Source organism: Miscanthus floridulus, chromosome 18, assembly GCF_019320115.1.
Source record: "Miscanthus floridulus cultivar M001 chromosome 18, ASM1932011v1, whole genome shotgun sequence".
Classification (NCBI taxonomy): Eukaryota; Viridiplantae; Streptophyta; class Magnoliopsida; order Poales; family Poaceae; genus Miscanthus; species Miscanthus floridulus.
Genome location: NC_089597.1, coordinates 124,993,393 through 125,005,943, shown reverse-complemented (window position 1 = coordinate 125,005,943; position 12,551 = coordinate 124,993,393).

Here is a 12,551-nt window from a genome sequence, read left to right as displayed (position 1 = left end):
AGGGAGAGGGGGTCGCTGCCGTCCTCGCACAGGGAGACGGGATCGCCCCCATCGCTAGCCAAGTGACGCCCTGCCGCCGACCGCATGACATCCACCCACCGGCGAGACGACGCGAGCCTCCTCAACGCCAGCGACCCTCCCTACGCCGGCCACGCGACATCAGTTCCACGGCACCCTCCCGAATCCACATCGTCAATCACGGATCCACATCTTGCAAGTTATCTGTAAGCTTCTTCTGTATCTTCCGCACACTTTCTTTTTCCCATCTGAGCCATGCACTTTCCTTTTTTTCCAATCTGAGAATGTATGTTCTATCTTTGATTTGGGAAAGATGCCGTGGTACTACTCAACTGCATATGCTTGATGATGCTGACGATGACTAAGCAGATTTGGGGAGGAGCTAGCTGTATGTCAAGAAGGTTTTGTTGCAATGCTTTGTGACTGATCTGAGCAGATTTAGGGATGAGCTAGTTGTTGGTCTCTTCAGGATGCAAATGAGAAGGCTGTGTTTGTATGCTGTTGCATATATGTATAAGCACATGTAACGGCAAGTTTTCTGTTGTGAATGCAATGGCTAGCCAAAGAGCTTCTCAAACGTGTACAGTCTAGCTTCTCAAACCTGTTCAGAATTCCTGTGTTTTTTCCTTTGGTGTTGCCAAAGAGCTCCTTATTTGCTTTCCTGTGTTTTTGAACCCTAGGATTGGAGGAATCTAGCACATCAATTCCTATGTTTTTTCTATCTCTGCATGTTTCCTATCCTATGATGCAAAGGGGGCCTTGAGGGTATTTGGCAGGACTAAAAAATAAGCTAAAATACTTTTCCGGCTGATTATTGTGAGAGAAAAATACTATTCTGTCTGAAAGCACTGTTCACATAAACAGTGCTTCCGTGAGTTGGCTGGCCAGCCAGCCAGCCGAACACCCTCTATTACAAGTTTGTTTGGAGGAAGGCGTCGCTCAGGCATCTCAGCTTGGCCCATTCTCTAGACAGGCCCTTCATTAGGCTGGTATCAACTTCTCAATCCTAGGCCCACGGCCCATACTTCTTGGCCCTTGACTTGATGACACTTGTGTTCCCGTGACAGTTGTTTTGCCCGTGAGTTTGCTAGACCGAAGTTCTAATTACTCTGGACCATCAGGTCGATCCAAAACAAAAATCACGAAAGGAGTCTAAGTAGCATAGGTTCGACTCCCATGAACGAATTTTACAGGATTTTCAGTGATAGGCGACCTCCTCATCAACAACGAGACACCTATGGTTATTTCGTCATTCATCAATCTCGAGACTGTGTAATCTAAAAACTTGTTTAAATCAACTTTTAACACTAATTAATTATGTTCAGCTAAGTCTTTTTCTTTTCATTTGTGGTTTTTTATTTTTACTTTATTTTTTATTAGTTTCATTTTCCTCTCTTTGTTTTTTATTTTTTATTTCTTTTTATTTATTTATTCCATGAGATGATGGTACCTTTTAATCTCTTTTTTCTTTCTTCTGTTTCTTTTTCCTTCCTGTTTTATTTGGATTTTTTTCATTTTCTTTATCCTTTTTATTTTCCTTTTCTTCTTATCTATATTTTATTAGTGTGATTAGTATATTATTTTCTTCTCTCAATTGCATTTTTAGTTTTTAATTCTATATATTCTATGAGATACATTTGATGTTCGCTTAGTATTTATGTGATGTTCTACGATGTGTTTGATATGTTCACATAGTATAAAATGAAATGTTTCATGATTATCTTTGAATATTCACTAATACTTAAAAATGTTCTGCGATATATTTTAGGTTGTTCAAGTAGTATTTATGTAATGTTATTTTTTATATACCTTTATTATATATTTTTTATTATTTGTGTTTCTCCAAATGCTTTGTTGTGATGTTCTTGTAGTATATATGTAATGTTCTATGATTTATTTTGTGATGTCCACAATACAAATGGGATGTTCCATAGTTATCTTTGAATATTCACATTATACTCTACGGTATATTTTAGGTTGTTATAGTAATATTCATATGATGTTCGATGTGTTTTTATGATGTTATTTTTATATGTTGTTCCGTATTATAAGTTGTTCAAATAATATCATGTGATGTTGTTTTTGTTTTTTCCTTCTATTATGTGGCTTATTTTTTAATTTTTTGTTTTTTCTTATTCTTTATTCTATCTTTTATTAATTTTTTCTATTTATATATTTTTTATTATTTACATAGTATCAGTAAGATGCTCTATAGTACATTTCAAATTGTTTGAGTAGTATTCGTTTGATGTATTTTTTATATTAATCTGTTAAGTGCCTTTTTCCTTTGTATTATTTATATATTTTCTCTTATGTTTTGTTCTATTTTTTATTAATTTTGTCCTTCTATTTAAGTTATTATAACTTTTTTTATGCATTTCATAGCATTTGTAAGTTTCATCAATTTTTAATATAATTCACATGAACCTAATATTTTATTCTTCTATATCTAGAATATTGTTCTTCTGAACTAATGTAGGGTCGAGATGACGGACTAGAGGAGGATAAATAGTTTTTTCTAAAATTAATTGTGTCGACTTACCGAAACAAATACGAAATTAAACAATTAAGGTGTCGGGCTAGCTAGAGCTCACCTAATCAATTCTAGAAGCAAGGTCACACAAACCTATGCCACTAGTACTTCAAGCAACGATGGAGCTCCTACACATGCTAGTAAGCAAAAGCACAAAGCCACCTAAGCTTATTAGCAATGCTCAATAACAATGCTACACAAGCCAAATTATAGAGCGCAAGTTACTTAGTTACACAAACTAAGCAATGTGACTAACAAGATTATACACACCAAATTAGCCACGCAAGGCAGCTACTTCTATGCTACATAAGCTAAATGGTAACTAGCAAGCGACATAAGCTAACTAATTACAAGAGCAACTACACAAATAGAATATATATGAAAGTAATACAAGCTTATGTTGCGTGGAAAGCAAACCACCGAGAAGATGATGAAGACAATGTTAACACGGTGATTTTCTTCCGAGGTTCACGTGCTTGTCAACACGCTACGCCCCCGTTGAAAGGGTTGAGATGGCGACTAGAGGGGGGTGAATAGTCTTTTTTAAAACTTAATCTCGTCGGCTAATCGAAACAAGTGCGGAATTATAACTATCGGTCTAGCCAAGACTACACCCCTCTATCTATATTCACTAGCACCTTTCAAAGATACTAAATAGCAACAAAGGTGCCGGGCTAGCTAGAGCTCTCCAAACCAATTCTATAAGCAAGGTCACATAAACCTATGCCACTAATACTTTAAGCGATAAGGGAGCTCCTACACATGCTAGTAAGCAAAAGCACAAAATCAACTAAGCTCATTAGCAATGCTCAATAACAAGGCAACCAATGCCAAATTAGAGAGCGCAATTACTTAGCTACATAAACTAAGCAATATGACTAACAAGGTTACGCAAACCAAATTAGCCACGCAAGGGAGCTACTTCTATGCTACACAAGCAAGAAGGTAACTAGTAAGCTACACAAGCTAACTAATTACAAGAGCAACTACACAAGCTTAATATGTATAAAAGTAATTGCAAGCTTGTGTAATGGGGATGCAAACCAATGGGAAGAACAAGGTTGATACGATGATTTTTCTCCCGAGGTTCACGTGTTTGCCAACACGCTAGTCCCCATTGTGTCGACCGCTCACTTGGTGGTTCGGTGGCTAATTAGCATCACCCTCTAAGCCCGCACGTCGGGCACCGTAAGAACCTACTCCGAAGGTGAGGGTAGCTCAATGACACGCTTTACTAAAGTTGCTCTTCGCGGCTCCCGCGGGGCGAGCACAATGCCCCTCACAAAGCACTTCTTCGGAGCGCCGCACAAGCTTCTTGCGGGCTTCAACGGAGACCACCACCAAGCCATCTAGGAGGTGGCAACCTCTAAGAGTAACAAGCACCATTAGCTTGCAACTCGATCACCTAGTGCCACTCGATGCAACCTTATGATGCAATCGCACTAGAATCACACACAATCGAATGATCACTATCAAGTATATGTGAGATGGAGGGCTCCCAAGCACAACTACACAAGCCACCAAGGCTCTAGTGTGCTCAGCTTGTCCAAGCTCTAGGCTAAAGGCCGACCACCACTTCTATTTATAGCCCCATGGGCTAAACTAGCCGTTACCCCTTCACTGGGCGTTTTTCGGGTCGACCGGACGTAGCACCGAACGCTGCACCGGACGCACTGATCGTGAATACCAGACGTGTCCGGTCGCTATACTGAACGTGTCCGGTAGCTGCCAGACAGCCATGTGTCCCACTGTTGCCTCCAACGGCTCTCTGACAAGACGACCGGACGCTCAGCCGCTGCGTCCGGTCGAGTCTAGTAAGCCTCCAGGGCCAATCAGACGTGACAGTTAGAAACTGACCGGACACTGAGCTCAGCGTCCGGTCGAGTACAGTAAGCACCCACGGACGACCGGACGCGTCTGGTCACACCGGACCTGACGCTGCCTACGTCCGATCGACTGCTCTGCCAAACACTGCTTTTTCTGATTCACACCGAACGCGTCCGGTGTGGCGACCGGACGCGTCCAGTCACTGAGTACGTCACCAAATACCAGACGTGTCCGATCACCATACCGGACGCGTCCAGTCACTCTGTAACCAGCGCGACTAACTCGTTTTCAACTCTATCTTCTTCACCCTTGCTCAAATATGCCAACCACCAAGTGTATTACCTTATGCACATGTGTTAGCATATTTTCACAAACATTTTCAAGGGTGTTAGCCACTCAACTTGCCACGCCACTCGATCCTAGCGACGATGCAAAGTTAGATCACTCGAGTGGCACTAGATGATCGATATGCAAACAAGTTTGTCCCTCTTGATAGTATGGCCATCTATCCTAAACCCGGTAAAGGGTCGAGATGGCGACTAGAGGGGGGGTGAATAGTCTTTTCTAAAACTTAATCGCGTCGGCTAACCGATACAAATGCGGAATTAAAACTATTGGTCTAGCCAAGACTATACCCCACTATATATGTTCACTAGCACCTTACAAAGATAACAATTATGCAACAAAGGTGCAGGGCTAGTTAGAGCTCTCCTAAACAATTCTAGGAGCAAGGTTACACAAACCTATGCCACTAGTACTTTAAGCAACAAGGGATCTCCTACACATGCTAGTAAGCAAAAGCACAAAGCTAACTAAGCTCACTAGCAATGCTCAATAACAAGGCAACCAATGCCTAATTAGAGAGCGCAAATACTTAGCTACACAAACTAAGCAATGTGACTAACAAAGTTACTAAAACCAAATTAGCCACGCAAGTGAGCTACTTCTAAGCTACACAAGCAAGAAGGTAATTAGCAAGCTACACAAGCTATCTAATTACAAGAGCAACTACACAAGCTTAATATGTATAAAAGTAATTGCAAGCTTGTGTAATGGGGATGCAAACCAACAGGAAGAATAAGGTTGACACGATGATTTTTCTCTCGAGGTTCACGTGTTTGCCAACACGCTAGTCTCCGTTGTGTCGACCGCTCACTTGGTGGTTCGGCAGCTAATTAGCATCACCCGCTAAGCCCGCACGTCGGGCGCCGCAAGAACCTACCCCTTGAGTGAGGGTAGCTCAATGACACGCTTTACTAAAGTTGCTCTTCGCGACTCCCACGGGGCGAGCACAATGCCCCTCACAAAGCACTTCTCCGGAGCGCCGCACAAGCTTCTTGCGCGCTTCGACGGAGACCACCACCAAGCCGTCTAGGAGGTGGCAACCTCCAAGAGTAACAAGCACTACCGGCTTGCAACTCGATCACCTAGTGCCACTCAATGCAACCTCACGATGCAACCGCACTAGAATCGCTCACTCACATAATCGAATGATCACTATCAAGTATATGTGTGATGGAGGGCTCCCAAGCACTCACAAGCATAGACACTAAGTCCCTTGAGGTGCTCAACACCAGCCATGGCCGAGGGCCACTTCTATTTATAGCCCCAAGGGCTAAACTAGCCGTTACCCCTTCACTGGGCAACGGTCGGGCCGACCGGACGCTCCGGTCGTGTTGACCGGACGCTGGACCTCAGCGTCCGGTCGCCCACAGACGACCACGTGTCCCGATTCCAATGGTCACTTGACCTGACCGGACGCTGAACCCCCAGCGTCCGGTCATTTCCAGTAAGCTCCCGAGCATGACCGGATGCGTCCGGTCGAACGCGATCGGACGCAGCCAGCGTCCGGTCACACTCCAGCTACTGCGTCACCGTACGTCAGCCTGACCGGACGCAGCCTTCCAGCGTCCGGTGCATTCAGATCCAGCGTCCGGTTAGTTAACCAATGCCAGCATCTTCGCGACCAACACGTTTTCACTTCTAACTTCTTCACCTTGCTCCAATGAGCTAACCACCAGAATTTTCATCCGGCGCAATAGAAAATAGACATTCCATTTTCCCGAAAACACCACCTCCTTTGTAAATGTGCCAACACCACCAAGTGTACATCACCATATGTATGTGTGTTAGCATTTTCACAATCATTTCCCAAAGGATGTTAGCCACGCAACTTGCCACGCCACTCGATCCTAGCGATAATGCAAAGTTAGATCACTCGAGTGGCACTAGATGACCGATATGCAAACAAGTTTGCCCCTCTTGATAGTACGACCATCTATCCTAAACCCGGTCATAAACTTCTCTACACACATATGACCGGTGAAATGAAATGCCCTAGGTTATACCTTTGCCTTGCGCATTCCATTCCATCTCCTTCAATGTCGATGCAACACATGCACCAACATGATCAACAATGATATGATCCACTTCATATCATCACATGATCATATTGGTTCATCGATCTTGACTTTACTTGCTCTTCACCGTTGCCATTGTCCATCGGCGCCAAGTCTTGCTCAAGCTTCACTGCCACGTGGTCCATCACTCCAAAGCCTTCGACTTGCCCTTCACGCTTGCAACCGGTCCATCAAGCCAAGTCTTGTCTTGATCTTCTCCACCTTGATCACATGACTCAATGTCATGTCTCATGTGCATTTAAGCTCCTTCATCATCACATGTGTGAGCTTTGCAACATCTCCAAGCCATTTTCACCTTCATGGCATATGTTGCTCACACACATGTACCTGTGGACTAATCACCTGTGTATCTCACATAAACACAATTAGTCCACCTAGGTTGTCACTCAATTACCAAAACCAAACAAGGACCTTTCACCCGGTCATAAACTTCTCTACACACCTATGACTAGTGAAATGAAATGCCCTAGGTTATACCTTTGCCTTGCGCATTCCATTCCATCTCCTCCAATGTTGATGCAATACATGCACCAACATGATCAACAATAATATGATCCACTTCATATTATCACGTGATCATATTGGTTCATCGATCTTGACATCACTTGCTTTTCACCATTGCCTTCGTCCATCGGCGCTAAGTCTTGCTCAAGCTTCACCGCCACGCGGTCCATCGCTCCAAAGCCTCCGACTGCCCTTCACGCTTGCAACCGATCCATCAAGCCAAGTCTTGTCTTGATCTTCTCCACCTTGATCACATGACTCAATGTCATGTCCCATGTGCAATAAGCTCCTTCATCATCACATATGTGAGCTTTGCAACATCTATAAGCTATTTTCAGCTTCATGGCATATGTTGCTCATACATATGTACCTGTGGACTAATCACCTGTGCATCTCACATAAACACAATTAGTCCACCTAGGTTGTCACTCAATTACCAAAACCACACAAGGACCTTTCAATCTCTCCCTTTTTGGTAATTAATAACAACTCTACAAAGATATGGAAATTAAGCTCTTTTGGATTCATGTTGCTTGCCCAAGCAATTTTACCATGTGAAAATGATTTTGGACAAGTACCACAAACCCAAAATAGTAGTATTAGCTCCCCCTACATATATGCTAGAGTGTTTGTTTTGAAGCCCGCACATATACATAGATTAAAATTGTGGGAGAGTAATTACTACAAAATGATGCTAAGGTGTATAGAATAAACCTTTGAAGCATGTACCAATCGGAGTTGCACCTTTAAGTTCATCCTTAGCACCATGGTTAGCTAGATATCACTTGGAAATAAAAACATTAGATACCTTATGAGATCAACATTAAAAGCAAGGTACTAGCATTACTTGAAAAGCATACCAAGTGTCTAGCTATCATCCTATGCATGCTAGTTATCAAATCATTATTCAAGTTCTACAACTAGCATACACCACACAAGCATGCATATTGAATTTGAAAGCTTATGCAATGCAAGCAAGCATATGAATATGCACATATCAAATGCAATCAATCAAAGTTTATGAGCTTGCTCCCTCTACTTGTGTGCTTCTCTTGTCCAAAAATTTTGATCCATCTCTTTTCTCCAATGTTGCTCCCTCTTTGTCCATATCTATGTCCAACCTCTACTTCTTTGAGCTTTTCTATCTTATCTTTCCCCCTTGTATAATCTCAATCTCAAAGCTTTCATATCTTTGTGCAATCTCTCCTCCTTTGTCATTAATTTCCATAAAAGGTGTGCTTCTCATTGATGCAAAGGTATGCATTTGGGGTAGATGGTTGAGGCTTGAATCTTGCTTTTTTTATGGACATCATTTGATTGTTGGAATGACACCATTTGTAAATACCACTTGTAACTTGTACCACTTGTATCTTGTGTAGGGCTTCTTGAGATACCACACATAAGATTTTTTTATCTAGATATCAATTTGTGGTACACCTCCCCCTATGTGATAGCATGGGTCATCTATTTGATACACTTGAGCTCTTATAGGCGAGGGATGCATTCTTCATTTGATGATCACTTAAAGTTGATGATCACTTATGGAACCATCGTCTTGCATGATTGATGCCATGTGTAGATATGATATCACTTGAAGGAATTTTCTAGTATGGAGCCACTTGTTGGATTTATCAATAAAAAATATTTCTTGAATATTTGCTATCTTTATGAGTACCACTTATAGGATATCACTTGTGAGTTGATCTAGACATTATTTGTAGATTCTTGATGAAATACTTAGGTCTAGATACTATTTGAAACAAACAAACTAGATATCCATTTGCATTGTTGTCTTGTGCTTGTACTCTTATCACTATCATGATCTTCTATGATTTACTTGAGCTAAATTGATTTGCCTAAGCTTCCAAGTCCGGTTTGAACTAATGACAAGCTTCTTCACACCTCTTGCAAGGGTTATCTTGCCAATGTTGTACTTGTCACTTATTAGCAATCCAGATTGAGTCAAGTACTTGGGTTCACTAGCTCATGAATAAATTCATGTACTAATCACTAGATCAAGTAATCATTCAAACAATAGTGGTAGGCTATGAATTTAAGCATTTCATTTGTTATGCATGATCCTATGAAGCATGTACTATATGCACTAACCGCATACTAGTAAGGGATGAAATGATCATGCACATTATAATGATACCTTTGCTATGTTGGAGTAGAGGATAGTCACATAGATTTCAATTCATTACTCCAATAGCAATGTGAAGTCCCATTATAAGCTTGGTGAAGACCAATAGATACCATGTTGAATTCTATTCTTCACCCATATGAAATGAATACCACTTATGATCAAGTGCACTTTCTTGTTGTGGTTGGCTTGCTTCATCTTTTGATCAATACTTGCATGAGAGCATCAACGTGAGAATATCACTTGAAATATTATGACTAGCTCTCTTTTAGGTGTTGCTTGCTTTTCTTGATCAACCCTTTTGATTGCTTCAACTAAGCATTTCAAATGTTCCTCGGATCATCACTTCCATGTTAGCCTTCCAAGTACCACACTTGGTTCACCTATACATAGGCGGTAAGCCCCTACACTAGGGAGAAGTGACATCTCTCCAAGAATCATTCTTGATACTCACTTGAAATGACTTGATTGATTGATCTAAGTGATGGACTTAACTTGGTGAGTAACCTTAATTCCTTCTTTAAGTCCTTTTCTTTCTTCTTGTTTAAGTCCTTTTCTTTCTACCAAATGATTTCCAATAGTCACTAGAACTTAAACTTCAACTTCATCTTGAGTTTGATCTTGATCTTTCAATTTGAGTACCGAATGTGTGTAAAGTACACTCCACAATCAAATAGCCTTGTACTCTTTGCTTATCATGCTTCTAGATCATCTTAAAACCAAACTTAGGTACCTCAAACACTTGTAAACATATTTCCAACTTGAGGACCTTTCAATCAAAGTGACTCTAGATCAATCCAACATTTATCACTTTTCTGATAGATTTTGTACCCTTCAAAGAAATAAACATATCTCCCAAAGTACAAATCCAAATATCACTAAATTTGGTGAAGATGTGCTTTACTAAGTTATCTAGTAGCTGTAAAAATTTGAGCTTCATTTGACTTCTAGATTACTACCCGATTTCAATTCTTCCACCACTGCTATATGCTGAAAACTGCTGCACTATAGCTGACAAGAACCACTCCAAAACCGAAGCATTTCTTATCCAATTCTCATAAAATTTCTACAGAATCTCATACCATAAGTCTAGAGCATGTACACCAATTTTCATGCCAATCCAATAAGTTTTGATCACTCAAACATGGCTAAGATCATAGCTCACTTAGATTTTTAATATAGGACAGATTTTAATCACTTGAGCTATACTTCATCGAATATGAATCAAACTTGAAACTAACTTGTTTGAATACTTTCATAAGACATATATCCATTCAAACCACTTACTAAAAGTCATCTCATGAATTTATCCAACACAAATCAATCCAACCTTGACTACTAATCAATTATCCATTCAATCATCTCATAGCAAGCAACATTGTATATTTATCCAATTCAATCAACTCACATGCACCCAAATAAAAATGATCAACAAGAGATATATCTTGGTTAGCTTATGATCATCCAACTAGCAAGCTTTAACTCAATTATTTGCATGTCATTAAATATATCTAATGAATCACCAACAACTTGAATTATAGCACTTGTATGTTGATAGCGTTTAGACTTCACTCAATTTTCTCTTGGCATTGGGTTCGGATGTGCACTAAGCTTCATAACTTGATTCAACATATGATGAACAATGTGAGATCAATTGAATCGAGTATACAATGCCAATGGTACCTACAAACAATTATCCACTTTTTGATGGTACCCAAATAAGTTTAGGTCCTCTCAAGTTAGGAGCAACATACTTAGGCATAGCCTTAGTATGAATAGCGGGATGTTTTGCAATTACAACCAATGAGGTACCATTACCATCCTTTCTAAGCATAGAATCATCATCAATTGAGATAGGCTTAGGAGTGTTACCTAGGGGACATGAATGTGCCATGTGTCTCCTTTCCTGGCATGAGTAGCACTTTCTCTTTGATTGAGCCTTCTCTTTCTTGCTCATGTGGTGCTTCTCATTGCCTTACCTCTCATGGATTGCTTGAGCCTTCTTCTCAAGCTTGGTAGGACACTTAGAGGTAAAGTGTCCCACACTTCCACACTTGAAGCACTTGATGTGAGCATGATCTTTCTTCTTATCTTCATTCTTGCTCATCATCTTGGTATCTTGAGTTTGCACTAGATGCCTTGCCTTTCCACCCCTTCTTGTTTTCTTCTTCTTTATCATCAAAACACCACCATCTTCATGGTTGATCTTGATTTGAACTTAGGGTGTCTTCTCTTGCTCAACTTGTGGCTTTGGTTGAGACTTCACTTGTTACTTCACCAATTGCTTGGTTGGGCACATTGAGGTAAGATGACCCCAAGTACGGCACTTGAAGCACTTGACATGCTTGAGCCTCTCATCTTCTTTTATCTTCTTGAGCTTCTCAATGTTAGGGCAACCATATGCAAGGTGTCCCGCTTTATGACACCGGTAGCACATGGTATGAGAAAGCTTTCTTTGTTGTAGCTTCTTCATCTTTCTTTCTCTCTTTCTTTCGCCCTTTGTCATCTTCTTCTTGAAGCCAAGGCCACACTTATCACCATAGTTTCTTTGAGTCTTCAACATGTGCTCAAAGGTGACTTTAGAGTTGTAGCACCTCTCTAACTTGTTGCTCAATTTCTTCACTTGTTCATTAAGCTCATTGTTCTCCTTCAAAAGGTTAGTCTCATAAGACATAGAAGTAGAACAAGCATCTATATATGAAGAGCATGGCATATCTAATAAATCATCACAAGAGGTGGATACATGCTTCTTGCCTACATCACAAGGGTTAGCAATAATATGTGATTGATTAATTGACCCATGTGATGAAATCTCATTATTTTTAAGTTTATTGGTAAACATTTTAATGAGAGAAGCATGTTGTTCTAATAATTCATCATGAGATGCAAGTAGTGTCTCATGATTCAATTTTAGCTCATCATGTGAAGATTTATAAGCATCAAGTAATTTCTTATGTTCTTCACAAGAGTTCTTTAGAAATGAGTTTTCATTTTCTAATTTCAATGTTTTAGCTTTCTCATTTTCAAAAGACATGGTCATGCTAGCAAGTCTACTAACAAGCTTATCATATGAATCAACATGATCGACCACATTATCATTTGATAC